The sequence below is a fragment of the Lates calcarifer genome, unplaced genomic scaffold (assembly GCF_001640805.2).
Source record: "Lates calcarifer isolate ASB-BC8 unplaced genomic scaffold, TLL_Latcal_v3 _unitig_5469_quiver_3158, whole genome shotgun sequence".
NCBI lineage: Eukaryota > Metazoa > Chordata > Actinopteri > Centropomidae > Lates > Lates calcarifer.
Genome location: NW_026117545.1, coordinates 1 through 13,229, shown reverse-complemented (window position 1 = coordinate 13,229; position 13,229 = coordinate 1). Strand labels below are relative to the sequence as shown.

The 13,229-nt window shown below is 49.3% G+C and overlaps 12 non-coding genes and 2 pseudogenes across 12 annotated transcripts; all 14 read left to right on the top strand.

Annotated features, from left to right (window-relative positions):
• Positions 1-411: 411 nt before the first annotated feature.
• LOC127140928 (uncharacterized) lies at positions 412-622 on the top strand (annotated as a pseudogene).
• Positions 623-1,184: 562 nt separating this feature from the next.
• Positions 1,185-1,348, top strand: LOC127140935 (U1 spliceosomal RNA). Its single transcript, XR_007811437.1, has one exon. It is a non-coding gene; the product is annotated as a U1 spliceosomal RNA (small nuclear RNA).
• Positions 1,349-1,723: 375 nt separating this feature from the next.
• On the top strand, positions 1,724-1,835 carry LOC127140931 (U5 spliceosomal RNA). The gene has a single exon (XR_007811433.1). It is a non-coding gene; the product is annotated as a U5 spliceosomal RNA (small nuclear RNA).
• A 181-nt stretch (positions 1,836-2,016) lies between these two features.
• On the top strand, positions 2,017-2,207 carry LOC127140925 (U2 spliceosomal RNA). The gene has a single exon (XR_007811429.1). It is a non-coding gene; the product is annotated as a U2 spliceosomal RNA (small nuclear RNA).
• A 561-nt stretch (positions 2,208-2,768) lies between these two features.
• LOC127140934 (U1 spliceosomal RNA) lies at positions 2,769-2,932 on the top strand. The gene has a single exon (XR_007811436.1). It is a non-coding gene; the product is annotated as a U1 spliceosomal RNA (small nuclear RNA).
• Positions 2,933-3,307: 375 nt separating this feature from the next.
• Positions 3,308-3,419, top strand: LOC127140930 (U5 spliceosomal RNA). Its single transcript, XR_007811432.1, has one exon. It is a non-coding gene; the product is annotated as a U5 spliceosomal RNA (small nuclear RNA).
• A 5,679-nt stretch (positions 3,420-9,098) lies between these two features.
• LOC127140927 (uncharacterized) lies at positions 9,099-9,310 on the top strand (annotated as a pseudogene).
• A 562-nt stretch (positions 9,311-9,872) lies between these two features.
• On the top strand, positions 9,873-10,036 carry LOC127140933 (U1 spliceosomal RNA). The gene has a single exon (XR_007811435.1). It is a non-coding gene; the product is annotated as a U1 spliceosomal RNA (small nuclear RNA).
• A 373-nt stretch (positions 10,037-10,409) lies between these two features.
• On the top strand, positions 10,410-10,521 carry LOC127140929 (U5 spliceosomal RNA). The gene has a single exon (XR_007811431.1). It is a non-coding gene; the product is annotated as a U5 spliceosomal RNA (small nuclear RNA).
• A 181-nt stretch (positions 10,522-10,702) lies between these two features.
• On the top strand, positions 10,703-10,893 carry LOC127140924 (U2 spliceosomal RNA). Its single transcript, XR_007811428.1, has one exon. It is a non-coding gene; the product is annotated as a U2 spliceosomal RNA (small nuclear RNA).
• A 563-nt stretch (positions 10,894-11,456) lies between these two features.
• Positions 11,457-11,620, top strand: LOC127140923 (U1 spliceosomal RNA). Its single transcript, XR_007811427.1, has one exon. It is a non-coding gene; the product is annotated as a U1 spliceosomal RNA (small nuclear RNA).
• Positions 11,621-11,995: 375 nt separating this feature from the next.
• LOC127140932 (U5 spliceosomal RNA) lies at positions 11,996-12,106 on the top strand. The gene has a single exon (XR_007811434.1). It is a non-coding gene; the product is annotated as a U5 spliceosomal RNA (small nuclear RNA).
• A 183-nt stretch (positions 12,107-12,289) lies between these two features.
• On the top strand, positions 12,290-12,481 carry LOC127140926 (U2 spliceosomal RNA). The gene has a single exon (XR_007811430.1). It is a non-coding gene; the product is annotated as a U2 spliceosomal RNA (small nuclear RNA).
• Positions 12,482-13,040: 559 nt separating this feature from the next.
• LOC127140936 (U1 spliceosomal RNA) lies at positions 13,041-13,200 on the top strand. Its single transcript, XR_007811438.1, has one exon. It is a non-coding gene; the product is annotated as a U1 spliceosomal RNA (small nuclear RNA).
• The last annotated feature ends 29 nt before the right edge of the window (positions 13,201-13,229 follow it).

Sequence of the window (13,229 nt, the reverse complement as noted above, 5' to 3'; positions counted from 1 at the left end):
GACACAGCCACAAAGAAGAAATCGCCTCTGTGCCCATTCGGACGAAGGAGCCGGAGCTACACGGGAAAAGGTCAAAGCAGCGGTGGCCTGGCTCTCCGGGAGAGGAAGGTGGGAAGGAGCGAGAGGGCGGGGATCTCCTATGAGCACCAGGACAGGATCCTGAGAGACTTACTGTTTGGAGGAGCGGAGTGAGTAACCCTGGGTAGGGACTCACCCTGCTCCTGCACAAGAGAACCTTTTAACAAATACACTCCCTTTTAAAATATTCCTTTACAACTTTGTTGTTTTTTTTTTAATCTGTAAAACCTCTTAAAAGTACTGTTTTCATTGTCTTAACTATGATTTTACAGATTATCCACAATTGTTGACAAGTTGTATTTTGATGTAGGGTGTATTTTTTTTAATTATGCAAAAGTTTCGATGGAAAATGGAAATGAGTATCAATAAAGAGGAAAAAAAAAAAAAAAAAATCTGTTCTTATCAGTTTAATATCTGATACGTCCCTACCCGGGGACCATATATTAAATTGATTTTTGGATCAGGGAGCCGGAACGGGGGCTTGCTCCTTCCACTCCACGCATCGACCCGGTATTGCATTACCTCCAGGTACGGTGCACATTCTCTGGAAACGTGCAATGTAACTATAGAGTTTTGTGGGGGGTGTTTTTTCCAGGGGAGTCCCTTGCTTTTCTCACATTCCTTTATCGATAGGGTACAAGTTGCTCAAAGCCCTGATGCGGTTACTGAGTCGTACGCTTAGTGGTGCACTCTTGATTTTTCCCTTCCCCGGAGGTTGATCAGGGTGTACCGTCTCTCTTTTGCAGCTGGAAAAGAAGGTAAAGTAAGCAGTTCCCTCTATAGAAGGGGATAACGTGTCCAACAGACCTTTAGAGACGGGAGCATACACGGCTTATGCATTACTGTTTTTTGAAAAAAAACAGGCACATTCCAGTTTGTCTGGGCCGAGCTCCGACCGGTGAGAAAAGTCAATAAAACCAGCAAAGTTTGTGCACCGCGCAACTTTGTCAAACTGCAGTATAGTGCTTGCAACGCCTCGGGGACAAGCCTCAGATGAGGGTCAGCTAATGCTGATGTCGCCGAACTCTGGCATTGTGCAGTGTGGCCACCATCAGCCAGGGTGCTGTGTCTGGAACCGACCCCACCGTCTCTGACAACTCCAACTCATACTTACCTGGCAGGGGAGATACCATGATCAAGAAGGTGGTTCACCCAGGGCGAGGCTCAGCCATTGCACTCCGGTTGCGCTGACCCCTGCGAATTCCCCAAATGTGGGAGTCTCGACTGCATAATTTCTGGTAGTGGGGGACTGCGTTCGCGCTCTCCCCTGACCGCTACGTCAAAGGAAAACAAGGTGTCCCGGGTAGCTTCTTTTACTCGTAAGCGTGAAAGCGTGCTGCCAACTATGCCAGTTTTACGACTGCAGAGTCGGTGCTGTTGTCGGGCCGTGACGATTGGTGGGCGTTTCTGTATGTTACAAGCACACATGCCCCAGCCCCCGCCCCCGCCCCCCAAAGGCGGGGCTTTCCGCCTAAGCCTAACCCTCCGCAAACCCCATTGGATAGCGCATGTGACAGTACGGGGCAGGGTAGCTGACGGGTGCGATCTGGGATTTGGAACGCGGCAGGCGCAAAGAGAGGCCTACCGTGACGGTGGTGGCTGGGACGATTGGGGTTCTCGGCTGCCCTCAAGGCGAAGGCCGTACTGACTCTGGTTTCTCTTCATAACGCACAAGTCTTTCGCCTTTTACTAAAGACTTCCGTGGAGAGGAACGCCAACGAGTTTAAGCTATTTTTGGTAGGTTTGGCCGTAAGGCTGAGCCCTTTGAGTGTGTGAAAAGTCAAACGGCTGTCTCCGCTAAGAACCAGGGGTGCAAAGTGGGGAGACTGGGTGGGGGTGCTAAGCAGCAGCCATTGTTAGGCTGGCTTGAAAACAGGGCACCGTGACAAGAGAGGATCGTGCCAAGAGCTTGGACGGAACACGAAACGCTTTGGACTCATCGCTTCTCGGCCTTTTGGCTAAGATCAAGTGTAGTATCTGTTCTTATCAGTTTAATATCTGATACGTCCCCTACCCGGGGACCATATATTAAATTGATTTTTGGATCAGGGAGCCGGAACGGGGGCTTGCTCCTTCCACTCCACGCATCGACCCGGTATTGCATTACCTCCAGGTACGGTGCACATTCTCTGGAAACGTGCAATGTAACTATAGAGTTTTGTGGGGGGTGTTTTTTCCAGGGGAGTCCCTTGCTTTTCTCACATTCCTTTATCGATAGGGTACAAGTTGCTCAAAGCCCTGATGCGGTTACTGAGTCGTACGCTTAGTGGTGCACTCTTGATTTTTCCCTTCCCCGGAGGTTGATCAGGGTGTACCGTCTCTCTTTTGCAGCTGGAAAAGAAGGTAAAGTAAGCAGTTCTCTCTATATAAGGGGATAACGTGTCCAACAGACCTTTAGAGACGGGAGCATACACGGCTTATGCATTACTGTTTTTTGAAAAAAAACAGGCACATTCCAGTTTGTCTGGGCCGAGCTCCGACCGGTGAGAAAAGTCAATAAAACCAGCAAAGTTTGTGCACCGCGCAACTTTGTCAAACTGCAGTATAGTGCTTGCAACGCCTCGGGACAAGCCTCAGATGAGGGTCAGCTAATGCTGATGTCGCCGAACTCTGGCATTGTGCAGTGTGGCCACCATCAGCCAGGGTGCTGTGTCTGGAACCGACCCCACCGTCTCTGACAACTCCAACTCATACTTACCTGGCAGGGGAGATACCATGATCAAGAAGGTGGTTCACCCAGGGCGAGGCTCAGCCATTGCACTCCGGTTGCGCTGACCCCTGCGAATTCCCCAAATGTGGGAGTCTCGACTGCATAATTTCTGGTAGTGGGGGACTGCGTTCGCGCTCTCCCCTGACCGCTACGTCAAAGGAAAACAAGGTGTCCCGGGTAGCTTCTTTTACTCGTAAGCGTGAAAGCGTGCTGCCAACTATGCCAGTTTTACGACTGCAGAGTCGGTGCTGTTGTCGGGCCGTGACGATTGGTGGGCGTTTCTGTATGTTACAAGCACACATGCCCCAGCCCCCGCCCCCGCCCCCCAAAGGCGGGGCTTTCCGCCTAAGCCTAACCCTCCGCAAACCCCATTGGATAGCGCATGTGACAGTACGGGGCAGGGTAGCTGACGGGTGCGATCTGGGATTTGGAACGCGGCAGGCGCAAAGAGAGGCCTACCGTGACGGTGGTGGCTGGGACGACTGGGGTTCTCGGCTGCCCTCAAGGCGAAGGCCGTACTGACTCTGGTTTCTCTTCATAACGCACAAGTCTTTCGCCTTTTACTAAAGACTTCCGTGGAGAGGAACGCCAACGAGTTTAAGCTATTTTTGGTAGGTTTGGCCGTAAGGCTGAGCCCTTTGAGTGTGTGAAAAGTCAAACGGCTGTCTCCGCTAAGAACCAGGGGTGCAAAGTGGGGAGACTGGGTGGGGGTGCTAAGCAGCAGCCATTGTTAGGCTGGCTTGAAAACAGGGCACCGTGACAAGAGAGGATCGTGCCAAGAGCTTGGACGGAACACGAAACGCTTTGGACTCATCGCTTCTCGGCCTTTTGGCTAAGACTGCGATCGCCTCCTGTTGGTGGTTAAAATCCTTGTCTGTCGTGGCATCGGTTTTATCAGTGCTTGGGAGGATATTTCTAAATGTTCCTTGTTTAAAGCATTTCAATTTTCCAGTAATTGAAAATCTTTAACAAATAGGAATTCATTGGCTGAGAGAGCTATTTTACCTGTTCTCTGCAGGTTGTAACATCTTGACCAGGCCGATCAGGTAAGTACTCTTTGTCTCTTGTGTTATTTATTGTTTTTCATTATTCTTACTTATCGGATTGATCTTTTACTGGTTTTATTGTTTTAAGCACTTTTTTAGCTTGTGGTGCCTCCATCATGTCGGCCACCCATGCCGGCATGCGGAGGCACCACAGCGTTCGTTTAAATTTCGTGGAGAGAGAGGGTAAACTCCTGGGGATGTCCAGACTGGACTTCTCCAGGAAGCTAGTCCAAAAAGCCTTGGGTTTCACACCAAATGATCTGAACTGTATACTGACCTTGCCTTTTGGTAAAGGCTTTGATGTGAGTTTCCGTTCAGCAGCTCTGCTAAGAGAGTTTTGGACACGTTTTGAAAATGTTAAACCCCAGTTTTCTGCCTTCAGTGTGGAGAAACTGACTGACAATGCCTTAAAAACGGTTATTGTCAGAATGTTCAATGAAACAGTGAATGCAGAGGACATTTGTTTGTGGCTGGGAAGATATTGCACTGTTAAAGGCCAGGCTACCAAAGTGAGAGATGAGGATGGCATTTGGAACTGCGCTTGGAGGGTCCCCATTCAACAATGGCAGGACCCCCAGGGCTTCCAAGGCCTAAAACATCTGCCATCCATGATAGTTCTGGGAGAAAACAGGGGCTACATCCATTACCAGGGTCAGCCCAAGCTCTGCCGCAAGTGTGGTGAGCACGGGCACCTGGCCGAAGCTTGTCAGCAGACTGTCTGTGGGAAATGCAGAGAAATTGGGCACACCTTTGAGGAGTGCACCAATGGCAGAAAATGCAATCTATGTGGAGAATCAAACCACCTCTTCAGAGATTGCCCCAAATCTTTTGCCAACAAAGTAAAGGCAGCAAAAGCAAGTGGGCAAAATGGTGGACCAGGCCAGGCAGTTAGAGAGCTAATTGAAGAGGCTGGGCCGGAAAATTCAAATCTCCCGCCAAATCCTGTGATTGGAGGAGTGGAATCAGATGAGGCGGGAGAAAGGGAGGGGCCTGCAACAGCCCCATCAACAGAGAGTTCTGGAGAGGATGGGGCAATGCAGGTAGAGGGCGGAGCTAGTTCAGATAATGAGGAAGGCCAATTGCAGACTGATAGCGAGGATGCCTCCCCCCCCAACGCCCAGCAAACAAAGAGGCCGGCATCAGAATTGTCCTCTGAGTCTCCTGTATTCTCAGAGAAGAGGGGAAGAGTTGGGACTCTCTCAGACAGTTCATCTGTGGAGGAGCCCAGAGTCTTCCCCTCCGATTCACCAAATGAGGTCTCATTTTTAACAATAGCTCTGCAATCAACTCCTAAAGACTCAAAACTAAATGCAAGGTTGCAGCCTAGACCAACCCCCAGAGTCCATCCGGGGACTGGAGCTAAACCCCCTTACTCTTCACCTGTAAGAGTGAAGGAAGAGCTCCATTCACAGCAGATTATCTGACTGCCATTTTATCTCTGAAATTCCTTGTATAGTCCTTTTAAAATTTCATACCTGTTGTTTTTAACCATACTCATGACTCTCACCTTCTCAACCGTCAATGTGAGAAGTGTGAAGTCGCGAGTTAGAGCCCAGAGTATTTTATCCTATCTTGTTTCCTTTAAGTCAGATGTGTTTTTAATACAGGAATGTGGCATTCCGTTTTTAAAACACTACAGACAGTGGGAGGAGTTGTGGCCATATACATCAATATGGAGTGGATCAAATTACAACAAAAATGATGGAGTGGCCATTTTAATCAAAAATCCTCAGGTTCTGGTGAAGGGCAGCACTGTGGTGAGAAACGGTCGGGCACTTTTAGCACACTTGACTTTTAGGGGAAGGGATTTTAATCTCTTAAATATTTATGGCTTTAATGACAGGAATGACAGGTATGACCTTTTAGAAGAACTGCAGTTCCACATGCTAGGTAGGGAACCTTTAGTTGTAGGGGGTGATTTTAATTGTATTTTAAGCAGGAAAGACAGGAAAAGAGGAGGGCAAGATTTTAAAGTTGATAAAGCATCACTTTTACTACAGGGCATATGCAGGGATTTTAAAATTCAGGACTGTTTTAAAACCATGCATCCTAGAGAGGAGGGCTTCACCTGGTTCAGTGGTGATGGCACCAGAGCCTCTCGCATAGACTATATTTTTACACGGGACTGCCCACCAACCGATGCTAGATTGACCCCTGTTTTCTTTTCCGATCACCTGATGCTTTCCTGCACCCTTTTGCTCTCTTCGGGTGTGACATCAGGAAGTGGTCTGTGGAAACTCAACTGCTCCCTTTTAGAAGACCAGGTTTTAGTCAACCAATACAGGGAGCAGTACAGAGAGTGGCAGACCCTTCAAGACTTTTACGACACATGCGCACACTGGTGGGAAATGGTGAAGGAAAAGACCCAGACTTTTTTTAGACAGGCAGGGAAGAGAAAAAAGAGTAGGGAAAATAGACGCATGATGGGACTGCAGAAACGACTACAACGCTATTTTAAACTACAACAATGCGGAATGGATTTTAGTGAGGAAATAAAACAAGTCAAAACAGAGATGTCGGTTTTAGCAGAAACCAAAAGTAAAGGTGTCATTTTAAGAAGCAGGGAACAAGAAATTGAAGAGGGGGAAAAGTGCACAAGGTATTTTTTTAAGAAAATCATAAATAAAAGGGGAACGGTTTGTAAACTAACAAAAGAAAATGGGTGCACAGTAGAAACAATAGAAGAAATTAAACAAGTTGTTGAAAACTACTATGAAAAATTGTACCAAAGGAAACCTATTGAAAAAGACACCATGACAGAAGTTTTAAACCTCATTACCGGGACAGTAGAAAACAGCGTGCTTTTAACCCAAGATTTTACGATTTTAGAGTTAAATAAATGCATCACAGGTTTTAAGAAGGGGAAGTCCCCAGGACAAGATGGACTTCCCCTGGAATTTTATTTGACATTTTGGGACATTTTAGCACCTGATTTGCTTGCTGTTTTTATGGGTTTTGAACGACTAGACCGACTTCCTGACAGTTTTAGAATAGGGATAGTGACTCTCCTTCACAAGGCCAAAGATAAGACTGATTTGAAGAACTGGAGACCTATCACTCTTTTAAACTTTGACTGCAAACTTTTTAGCAAACTTTTAGCCTCACGTATGTCTGGATTTTTAGAAGAGGTGATTCACCCAGATCAAGCCTGCGCCATTCCGGGGAGGAAGATCACCGACAGCCTCGTACTGATCCGAGACACCATCTGTTACGCGAGAGACAGAAACATCAGGCTAATAGTACTAAATTTAGATTTTGAAAAAGCCTTCGATCGGGTCTCGCACCAGTACCTCTTTCGGGTACTGCAAAAAATGGGATTTCCAGAAAGGTTTATAGCTTGGGTGGGATTGCTGTACCGGAGCATCACCAGCAGATTTGTTATTAACGGGCACCTGACAAAAGCAGTGGATATTAACTGCGGTGTTCGTCAGGGCTGTCCGTTATCTGCCCTCCTCTATGTCATCTGTATAGAACCTCTGGCGCAGATCTTGAGAAGGGACCAACGAATCAATGGGATCGGAATCCCAGGGAGCGGGGGACTTCAGACTAAATGCGTTTTATACATGGACGACGTGAACGTTTTATGCACCGACCTTTTATCTGTCAACAGGACGCTGGACTTGACTGACTGGTTTGGACGGGCCTCTGGGTCAAAACTCAACAGAGGCAAGACCCAAGCCCAACTTTATGGGCCATGGACGGCGACTGAAATGACAGGACTCCCCCTGACTGTGACACAGACTGACCAGAGAATACTGGGGGTCAAATTTGACAAGGAGGGGGGAGGGAAAACAAATTGGCCAGACGTGGTAGGAAAAGTAAGGCAAAGACTAGGATACTGGGGACTTAGAGGACTGACCATTGAAGGGAAGGTTTTAATCATCAAAGCAGTGATTTTACCCTTGCTTTTACTGATCAGTTCCGTTTTTATCCCTCCTAGGAGAGTGCTTTTAGATCTTGACCGAGCCATCTTTTACTTTTTGTGGGGCTCCAAGTGGGAAAGACTGAGGAGAGACGTGATGAGGAGGCCAAAAGAAAAAGGGGGAAAAGGAGTACCTGACCTACACTTGTTTTTAGGAAGCCGATACGTCGCGCTATACGTGAAATATGCTACAGACCCATCCAGAAACCCTAAGACCACAGCAATGACACGATTCTGGATGGGTTCTTATCTCAGAAGATTGAAGATTTTACCCACTGATCTTAAAGTACCTGTGTCCTTTAACCTGCCACCAGCCTATGCTTTTATTCAGAAGTTTTTAAAGCATTTTAACCTGGAGCAGGAGGAGCTGCAAGTTTTAGCCAATCACCGTGTGTTGATTTCTGTTGTGCAGGAGCAGGAACCAGTGAGTCCAGTGCGCGGGCTTCCATTAGGCCAGCCCTCAACAGTTTGGCGCAACGTCAACCACCCCGCTCTTCCAAACAGACTCCGGGACCTGTCATGGATGGTGGCTCACGAGATCCTCCCGGTCAGGTCCGTCATGCACTCCCGGGGCATGTCGGCGCTCTCAACCTGCCCCCGACCTGGTTGTGGCGCGCCTGAGTCGGTGAGGCATCTGCTCTGGGAGTGCAGCGCTGCCGTAGACCAGTGGGCAATGGCCGGCTCCTTACAATTCCCATACTTGCCAGCAAGGGAGGTCCTTACAGCACAGCTGGTGCTCTATGGGGTGAGCCAGGAAGCAATCAAAAAAGACGACTTTGCCAAGCAGTGGCTCACCCTGGCCGCCATCAAAGACGCCATGTGGACCTCCAGAAACTTGCTGGTAAGGAAGCACATGCAGATGCCCCCCGTGGCTGTGATCCGGATGGCCGCAGCGACGGTCCAAGTGGCCGAAGCTGCAGGCGGCAGGCCTAGGACACAGCCACAAAGAAGAATCGCCTCTGTGCCCATTGGACGAAGGAGCCGGAGCTACACGGGAAAAGGTCAAAGCAGCGGCGGCCTGGCTCTCCGGGAGAGGAAGGTGGGAAGGAGCGAGAGGGCGGGGATCTCCTATGAGCACCAGGACAGGATCCTGAGAGACTTACTGTTTGGAGGAGCGGAGTGAGTAACCCTGGGTAGGGACTCACCCTGCTCCTGCACAAGAGAACCTTTTAACAAATACACTCCCTTTTAAAATATTCCTTTACAACTTTGTTGTTTTTTTTTTTTAATCTGTAAAACCTCTTAAAGTACTGTTTTCATTGTCTTAACTATGATTTTACAGATTATCCACAATTGTTGACAAGTTGTATTTTGATGTAGGGTGTATTTTTTTAATTATGCAAAAGTTTCTATGGAAAATGGAAATGAGTATCAATAAAGAGAAAAAAAAAAAAAAAAAAATCTGTTCTTATCAGTTTAATATCTGATACGTCCCCTACCCGGGGACCATATATTAAATTGATTTTTGGATCAGGGAGCCGGAACGGGGGCTTGCTCCTTCCACTCCACGCATCGACCCGGTATTGCATTACCTCCAGGTACGGTGCACATTCTCTGGAAACGTGCAATGTAACTATAGAGTTTTGTGGGGGGTGTTTTTTCCAGGGGAGTCCCTTGCTTTTCTCACATTCCTTTATCGATAGGGTACAAGTTGCTCAAAGCCCTGATGCGGTTACTGAGTCGTACGCTTAGTGGTGCACTCTTGATTTTTCCCTTCCCCGGAGGTTGATCAGGGTGTACCGTCTCTCTTTTGCAGCTGGAAAAGAAGGTAAAGTAAGCAGTTCCCTCTATAGAAGGGGATAACGTGTCCAACAGACCTTTAGAGACGGGAGCATACACGGCTTATGCATTACTGTTTTTTGAAAAAAAACAGGCACATTCCAGTTTGTCTGGGCCGAGCTCCGACCGGTGAGAAAAGTCAATAAAACCAGCAAAGTTTGTGCACCGCGCAACTTTGTCAAACTGCAGTATAGTGCTTGCAACGCCTCGGCGACAAGCCTCAGATGAGGGTCAGCTAATGCTGATGTCGCCGAACTCTGGCATTGTGCAGTGTGGCCACCATCAGCCAGGGTGCTGTGTCTGGAACCGACCCCACCGTCTCTGACAACTCCAACTCATACTTACCTGGCAGGGGAGATACCATGATCAAGAAGGTGGTTCACCCAGGGCGAGGCTCAGCCATTGCACTCCGGTTGCGCTGACCCCTGCGAATTCCCCAAATGTGGGAGTCTCGACTGCATAATTTCTGGTAGTGGGGGACTGCGTTCGCGCTCTCCCCTGACCGCTACGTCAAAGGAAAACAAGGTGTCCCGGGTAGCTTCTTTTACTCGTAAGCGTGAAAGCGTGCTGCCAACTATGCCAGTTTTACGACTGCAGAGTCGGTGCTGTTGTCGGGCCGTGACGATTGGTGGGCGTTTCTGTATGTTACAAGCACACATGCCCCAGCCCCGCCCCCGCCCCCAAAGGCGGGGCTTTCCGCCTAAGCCTAACCCTCCGCAAACCCCATTGGATAGCGCATGTGACAGTACGGGGCAGGGTAGCTGACGGGTGCGATCTGGGATTTGGAACGCGGCAGGCGCAAAGAGAGGCCTACCGTGACGGTGGTGGCTGGGACGACTGGGGTTCTCGGCTGCCCTCAAGGCGAAGGCCGTACTGACTCTGGTTTCTCTTCATAACGCACAAGTCTTTCGCCTTTTACTAAAGACTTCCGTGGAGAGGAACGCCAACGAGTTTAAGCTATTTTTGGTAGGTTTGGCCGTAAGGCTGAGCCCTTTGAGTGTGTGAAAAGTCAAACGGCTGTCTCCGCTAAGAACCAGGGGTGCAAAGTGGGGAGACTGGGTGGGGGTGCTAAGCAGCAGCCATTGTTAGGCTGGCTTGAAAACAGGGCACCGTGACAAGAGAGGATCGTGCCAAGAGCTTGGACGGAACACGAAACGCTTTGGACTCATCGCTTCTCGGCCTTTTGGCTAAGATCAAGTGTAGTATCTGTTCTTATCAGTTTAATATCTGATACGTCCCCTACCCGGGGACCATATATTAAATTGATTTTTGGATCAGGGAGCCGGAACGGGGGCTTGCTCCTTCCACTCCACGCATCGACCCGGTATTGCATTACCTCCAGGTACGGTGCACATTCTCTGGAAACGTGCAATGTAACTATAGAGTTTTGTGGGGGGTGTTTTTTCCAGGGGAGTCCCTTGCTTTTCTCACATTCCTTTATCGATAGGGTACAAGTTGCTCAAAGCCCTGATGCGGTTACTGAGTCGTACGCTTAGTGGTGCACTCTTGATTTTTCCCTTCCCCGGAGGTTGATCAGGGTGTACCGTCTCTCTTTTGCAGCTGGAAAAGAAGGTAAAGTAAGCAGTTCTCTCTATATAAGGGGATAACGTGTCCAACAGACCTTTAGAGACGGGAGCATACACGGCTTATGCATTACTGTTTTTTGAAAAAAAACAGGCACATTCCAGTTTGTCTGGGCCGAGCTCCGACCGGTGAGAAAAGTCAATAAAACCAGCAAAGTTTGTGCACCGCGCAACTTTGTCAAACTGCAGTATAGTGCTTGCAACGCCTCGGGGACAAGCCTCAGATGAGGGTCAGCTAATGCTGATGTCGCCGAACTCTGGCATTGTGCAGTGTGGCCACCATCAGCCAGGGTGCTGTGTCTGGAACCGACCCCACCGTCTCTGACAACTCCAAACTCATACTTACCTGGCAGGGGAGATACCATGATCAAGAAGGTGGTTCACCCAGGGCGAGGCTCAGCCATTGCACTCCGGTTGCGCTGACCCCTGCGAATTCCCCAAATGTGGGAGTCTCGACTGCATAATTTCTGGTAGTGGGGGACTGCGTTCGCGCTCTCCCCTGACCGCTACGTCAAAGGAAAACAAGGTGTCCCGGGTAGCTTCTTTTACTCGTAAGCGTGAAAGCGTGCTGCCAACTATGCCAGTTTTACGACTGCAGAGTCGGTGCTGTTGTCGGGCCGTGACGATTGGTGGGCGTTTCTGTATGTTACAAGCACACATGCCCCAGCCCCGCCCCCGCCCCCCCAAAGGCGGGGCTTTCCGCCTAAGCCTAACCCTCCGCAAACCCCATTGGATAGCGCATGTGACAGTACGGGGCAGGGTAGCTGACGGGTGCGATCTGGGATTTGGAACGCGGCAGGCGCAAAGAGAGGCCTACCGTGACGGTGGTGGCTGGGACGACTGGGGTTCTCGGCTGCCCTCAAGGCGAAGGCCGTACTGACTCTGGTTTTCTTCATAACGCACAAGTCTTTCGCCTTTTACTAAAGACTTCCGTGGAGAGGAACGCCAACGAGTTTAAGCTATTTTTGGTAGGTTTGGCCGTAAGGCTGAGCCCTTTTGAGTGTGTGAAAAGTCAAACGGGCTGTCTCCGCTAAGAACCAGGGGTGCAAAGTGGGGAGACTGGGTGGGGGTGCTAAGCAGCAGCCATTGTTAGGCTGGCTTGAAAACAGGGCACCGTGACAAGAGAGGATCGTGCCAAGAGCTTGGACGGTACACGAAACGCTTTGGACTCATCGCTTCTCGGCCTTTTGGCTAAGATCAAGTGTAGTATCTGTTCTTATCAGTTTAATATCTGATACGTCCCCTACCCGGGGACCATATATTAAATTGATTTTTGGATCAGGGAGCCGGAACGGGGGGCTTGCTCCTTCCACTCCACGCATCGACCCGGTATTGCATTACCTCCAGGTACGGTGCACATTCTCTGGAAACGTGCAATGTAACTATAGAGTTTTGTGGGGGGTTTTTCCAGGGGAGTCCCTTGCTTTTCTCACATTCCTTTATCGATAGGGTACAAGTTGCTCAAAGCCCTGATGCGGTTACTGAGTCGTACGCTTAGTGGTGCACTCTTGATTTTTCCCTTCCCCGGAGGTTGATCAGGGTGTACCGTCTCTCTTTTGCAGCTGGAAAAGAAGGTAAAGTAAGCAGTTCTCTCTATATAAGGGGATAACGTGTCCAACAGACCTTTAGAGACGGGAGCATACACGGCTTATGCATTACTGTTTTTTGAAAAAAAACAGGCACATTCCAGTTTGTCTGGGCCGAGCTCCGACCGGTGAGAAAAGTCAATAAAACCAGCAAAGTTTGTGCACCGCGCAACTTTGTCAAACTGCAGTATAGTGCTTGCAACGCCTCGGGGACAAGCCTCAGATGAGGGTCAGCTAATGCTGATGTCGCCGAACTCTGGCATTGTGCAGTGTGGCCACCATCAGCCAGGGTGCTGTGTCTGGAACCGACCCCACCGTCTCTGACAACTCCAACTCATACTTACCTGGCAGGGGAGATACCATGATCAAGAAGGTGGTTCACCCAGGCGAGGCTCAGCCATTGCACTCCGGTTGCGCTGACCCCTGCGAATTCCCCAAATGTGGAGTCTCGACTGCATAATTTCTGGTAGTGGGGACTGCGTTCGCGCTCTCCCCTGACCGCTACGTCAAAGGAAAACAAGGTGT